The sequence below is a fragment of the Camelus bactrianus genome, chromosome 10 (assembly GCF_048773025.1).
Source record: "Camelus bactrianus isolate YW-2024 breed Bactrian camel chromosome 10, ASM4877302v1, whole genome shotgun sequence".
In the NCBI taxonomy this organism is placed as follows: Eukaryota; Metazoa; Chordata; class Mammalia; order Artiodactyla; family Camelidae; genus Camelus; species Camelus bactrianus.
In genome coordinates, this window is record NC_133548.1 from 17010078 (window position 1) to 17015469 (window position 5392).

Below are 5392 nucleotides of genomic sequence, written 5' to 3' on the forward strand. Positions count from 1 at the left end.
ATGACACCATCCTTACTGTCCTGATTCCAGAGCTACCACTTAGAAAATATTTCAGAAGCTGTGTTTGTAGGGCTGTGTATTCTGCAACAATGTCCTGCTTAACACTCACAGCAAACGTAGGAGGCAGGTTCTCCATGATCCCATTTTGCAGATGACAAAATTGAGGCTCTAAGAGGTTAGGAACTTGCCCAACTCCACACAGTTGTAGGGCTGGGACTTGAACCCACTAGAACATTAGCTTCCTGCCTTGTTTTGGTTACTGCTATAGCGCACAGCAGACCCTCAAATATTTGGGGGATGAATGAATCAACCTATCTAATTCTAAAATCCTGCAATGCTAATCAGACTTTTTATTTTCAGGGATGCCCCTGGCTTCAGTGGGATAGGTAAGGGTTTGGCAGCCCCAAAGGAGAGGCTGGACTAGGGCAGCAATAGGGGAAATGAAAGTGATGTAAAAGAATTGGGCAGACTTTGTTGACCAATCAGCTAATAGGAGCTGCAATTTACTGAGCAATTGCTACGTGCCAGGCCCTGTCCTATGCCCTTTACTAGTATTAACTCAATATCTCTTCCCCACAGGCCTATGAAGCAGGGACTCTCCTTAGCTCTATTTCACAGATGAGTAAACTGAGGCAGCAAGAGGTGAAAGGTCACAGATCCAGTAGGTGAGGGATGTGAGACTCAAAACCAGGCACGCTGGGGTCAGAGGTCTGTGCAGGGAGGAGGAAGGGTGGGAGAGGAGGCAAAGGTGGCGCCTAGGTTTCTGGCAAGGTGACTGAGGGATGTGGAGCCTCTGCTTCCCCCCACTGGCCTGGAATTCAGATGAGCCGGGCTGCAAGCCAGAGGACTGCCTGACCTCTGGGCCAGGCCAGCATTCGGGGGTGGGGGGTGGGGTGCAGTGTTTTCCTGCGGGACCCCGAGGTGGCTCTGAAGGAAGCTGTGCGTGGAATGCAGATGACTCCACCCAACCCTCAACCCCCAACCCCAGCAATGATGGCCGTTGCCAGGCGACCAAGGATGCTACAGCTATGGAAGGCAAGGCTTGCAGAAGTGGGGTCTGGGCCAGCAGGGGCTGGGCCAGGGCAACGAAGGGTCAATTCCAGCTCTCTCCTTTCTCAATATTGCAGACAAGTGCCCAGCACCTCCGCCCTCCTCCACAACCCCCTTTGGCCACCTGAACTCTGCCCTTGCTGGGAGAGGCTGCGGTGCCTCAGCTGGGAGCCAGGATGTGGGGCTCACTGGGCCCAGGCCTCAAGGAAGGGCAGGGCTGGGAATGAGGAACAGAGGAAGGACAAGGTCTAACTCAGAGCCCATCCTGTGAGCAGAGACCCGCAGCCACTGCATGGCCCCAGGCAGTAAAGGAAACAGGAGGAGTCTCAAAATAGACCAGAAGCGTGCAGCTCGGCTGCATTTCCCTGCTCCCACCATCTGGCCAAGCCTGAGCCGGAAGAGAGGCGGGGGAGGGGAGGGCTGGGTGTGGATGGGCTCGGCTGCCTGTCAGCCCTGAGCCAAGGAGCCACCCACCATCACCCAGTGCCACTCCCTGCCAGGTTTTCTGCTCATCTTCTGTGAACTCTCATGGCGTGGCTGCAAGGCAGGGATTCTTGCCATGTGGAAAATGAGGAAGCTGAGGAGCAGAGAGGTAAAGTGACTTGTCCAAGACCCAAAGCCGGCTAATGGCAGAGCCAAATGAACCTGAGTCCCGTGCTGAGACTCGAGGACTGATGGCAAGGCCTGCAGCCTGCCCACCCCAGAACCTGCTAGAAGTCTCCTGACTTTTGGCTAAATCTAACCTTAGAGCAGTACCCCCAAAAGCCAGATTTGTGAGTCACCAGTCATAGCCCAGTGAGGACCAGCCTAGGGGCAATGGCCCGCCTGCCCTATGGCTGCCTGGGGGACCAGAGCAATAGGAGGCTTGGTAGGGAAGAGTGGTTGGGAGCTCAGGAAATAGAGGGGGTTGGAAGGAAGAAGAGAAAAAGGCAAGAAGAGAAAAGAAGGAAGAAAAAGAGAGGGAGAGGGAAAGAATAAATGGGAGAGCCTCTGTGTGGAAAAGAGGGAGAGGAGGAGAGGAACGGTGATCTCGAACTGAAAGCCCCATTCTGAGCCCTAAGGAAGCCTGTCTTTCTCTCCTGTCTTCTCTGCAGAGCAGGAGTGCACAAGGTGTGTGTGGCCACCCAGAGCCTCCTGGAAGCCCACTGGCAGAAGCAGGGCATGTGGGTGGGGCTCACCAGGGAGGGCTTCCTAGAGGAGAGGAGCCAGGAACCAGGTGATGGAGATAGGCCTGGAGGCTGTGCCTCAGGGCCTGGTGGCAGCCTCTATAGGCATGTGCATCTCTGCAGCTGCATCTCTGCAGGCTCCCCTTTCAACGAGAGGTCTAGGTGAAGACCATCCTGGTTAGGACCTTCTTCGAGGCTTCGGGGCTCTAGAGAGGGTAGGAATGGGAGGAAACGCTAGACTCCAGGGCCAACTCCCAAAATAGCTGCCACTTTCTGAGGACTTACTGTGAGCTAGGTCCCGTGTCCCTGCCTGGGGATCCTCTGGTGAACCAGATGGCCTGGTGGGGTAGACAGACCAGTAGAGGCATGATTGAACACATGCGCTGAGTGAGCCCAAGGAAACCATGAAGCCGTGGGAAGAGGCAACTCCTGAAAACGGGGGCTTAGAACAAACCCAGAGTGAATTTCCTTGCCCTCCAACAAAGGCTTGGCTTGCCTGAGCCTCTTCCAGGCCCGCCCTGAAGCTGGGCATCCCAGGGGCTCCTGGATTTTCACCATTCAGGTGGGAGCAGGAGAGAGCCCCTTCCAGTCCTCTCCTGAATTGCTCTGACTTCCGGGATTTGGGGACTTCCTGGGAAAAACGTCCCACCCCACCCACCCATGAAAGCCTATGACCAAGCCTAAAATTCACATTTGGGGGGGGGGGTGGTCGTTAAATGTTATTAAAGAAAAACTGTTAGAGAGAGCCCAATTAACCTTGGTTCACTCAATAATTAATAAATAAATAAAGTTAGAAAATAGACAAACAAAAAACTTGGTTCAAACTTACCTAGCTTGTTGGGTAAGAGTGTGCATTTTGGAGACAGACTGCCTTGATTTGAACCCTAGGTCCACCACTTTAAATTCTAGATAAGTTATTTAACCTCCTCGAGCCTCAGTTTCCTCCTCTGTAAAATGGGAATAAGAACAGTACCTAGCACGTGGGGTGAAGATGAGATAAGGTAACATATGTAAAGCCCTTACCAGATTGTGTGGCATTTAGAAAACACCCAGTAATTGTTAGCTGTTGTTATTTATTATTGCTATTGCTGTCATCTTTACTGTTACACACACAGCATTAGCTTTGTACCAAGCCTCGTACTTGGCACCAGAACTAAGAAGAGCAGTAAAACAACCCCTGTACTCTAGGAGTTCATAGTCAAATACACAGGGCAGGTGAGAGCCAGCAGAGAGTCACTCACACCTTAGTATGAATTAGTTTCATAAACCACTGTCCTTGAAAGGGGGAAGAAACTTTCTAGTGAGAAGACCAAATCTGTAGGAGAAAGGATTTCACAGTACGGAAAACTCTTGCTTGATGCTAGAACATGAGGGGAATTCATCCATCCTGTTTTGTTTTGTTGGGATCAGAGTGGTGATGCAGATCTGACCCACATACAGAAACCAGGGAAACTGGTTTCCATGCATATTCTTCCAGGGTCTGCAGGTCCCTGGCCCAAGGAAATTCCCTGCAGGAGGTGGCGGGAAGAAGCATCCGCCTGAAGAGCCAGAAAGGAAAAATCTTCTCCGCCTGCCAAATGTACATCATTGTTCCCGCCATATCCCAGCCTTAGACCCACTTCTGTTGGGACCTCCGCCTCGCCTTGGCCTTGAACTTCAAAATGCTGGATTATTTGGATTCTGTTTACTTGGGAAGAGATGTGAGCCTTTTTCGGGAAGTTGGCTGGGCCTCCTGCCCTGTGGTCCCCATCCTCCCACAGATCGGGACAGATACCAAACGGGACCTGGGCCACCTCTGTGGTCTGCGAGGAAGCTCAGTTCAGAGGAAGGCAGAGCGAGCCTGGGAATGTGGGTGGTGGAGTGGGGGAGGCTGGATGGACTGTTGACCCAGATTTTACTTCCTGTCTCACTTCCCTCCATTCCCAAATACCGGCTTGGGCTGGACACCAACCACTGGCCAGCAGGAAATCAAAAGTCGTCTCCTTGCTGGGAGTGAGGCCGAGAATCAGGTTTCACTCAGCTGGGGATCAGGCATCCTGTAGTCCACCTGGGCTGCATACCAAGCCCCTTCTGCTGGAGTCAGTAAGTTGGCCAATCAGGTCCACCCCTCATCTCTCCTTTGGCACAGGAGCAAACTAAACCCAGATTCGGACAGAGATCTCTGATCAAAACCACACTGTGGGATGGTGGCAGAGGTCACACCTAGGCCAAGGTCTTGTGAACCAAGGTTCTCAGGAAATTCAGAATAAATGCATGCATGCATGAATAAATGTATGCAAATCATGATGTGTGTGCCCCTACAGCAGTGACGGAGTGGGGGGGGCAATCAAGAATCCATTACACAGCTTTTCTTAAAGAAGAACGTAGGGGACCAGGACACTAGAGAGAGGGAACAGGGTCCCAGGTCCTGCAGTGCCCAGACCATGCCAGTTCTTGTGGTGGGGGTATCACTAGAACTTATTTACCTCTTCTGGGATGGGAGCGGTGAGGGAATATATTCCTTTGTATAGTTAACAGAAGTTTATAGGGGGAATGTCACATGCTGACCATGGGATTTGCCCAGCAAATCATCCAGACAAGGTCCCTTCACTCGTGGGAGAGACAACCAACTAACAAGCAGGCAAAGGAATGAGGGATGACAACTGCAACATCCATGTGATGGAAGCAAACAGGGCTGGGATGCAATTGGTGGAAAGAAGGGCAGGGAGGGGTCTGCATCACCTACCTGAAGAGGTGGCATTCAGACTGATCCCACAGAAAGAGAAGGAACCAGCCCAGTGAAGCTCTAGAGAAAGGGCTTTTCTAGGCAGAGGAAACAGCAAGTGCAAAGGCCCTGAGGTCAGCAAGAGCTCAGCATTGTCACCAATGAAAGGCCACAATGGGTGGCTGGAGCTCTGTGAGGGAGCAGAGAGGGGAGACCAATAAGGTCTGTGAGGTGGGCCAGGGCCAGGTCACAAAGGGATTCACGACCAGGGTCAGGGAGGCATAGATCTTATTCAGAAAGCACCAGGAAGCCAGGGAAAAGTTATAAGCAGGAGGGTTGATGGGATCCAATTTATGTGTGAGGACCGTATTTTGCTTTGAATAAAGGGTAGATGAGGTAAGATGGGAGGGAGAGGCAGCAGGGAGACTGATTAGGAGAGTGTGCAGTGATTGGGATGAGAGATGCTGTCACC

General features: G+C 52.1%; 1 protein-coding gene across 1 annotated transcript in view; it reads right to left on the reverse strand.

The window, feature by feature from the left end:
• LOC105076490 (putative inactive 1-aminocyclopropane-1-carboxylate synthase-like protein 2) overlaps window positions 1–5392 on the reverse strand; it is a 78463-nt gene that overhangs the window by 61712 nt on the left and 11359 nt on the right. The window lies entirely within an intron of this gene.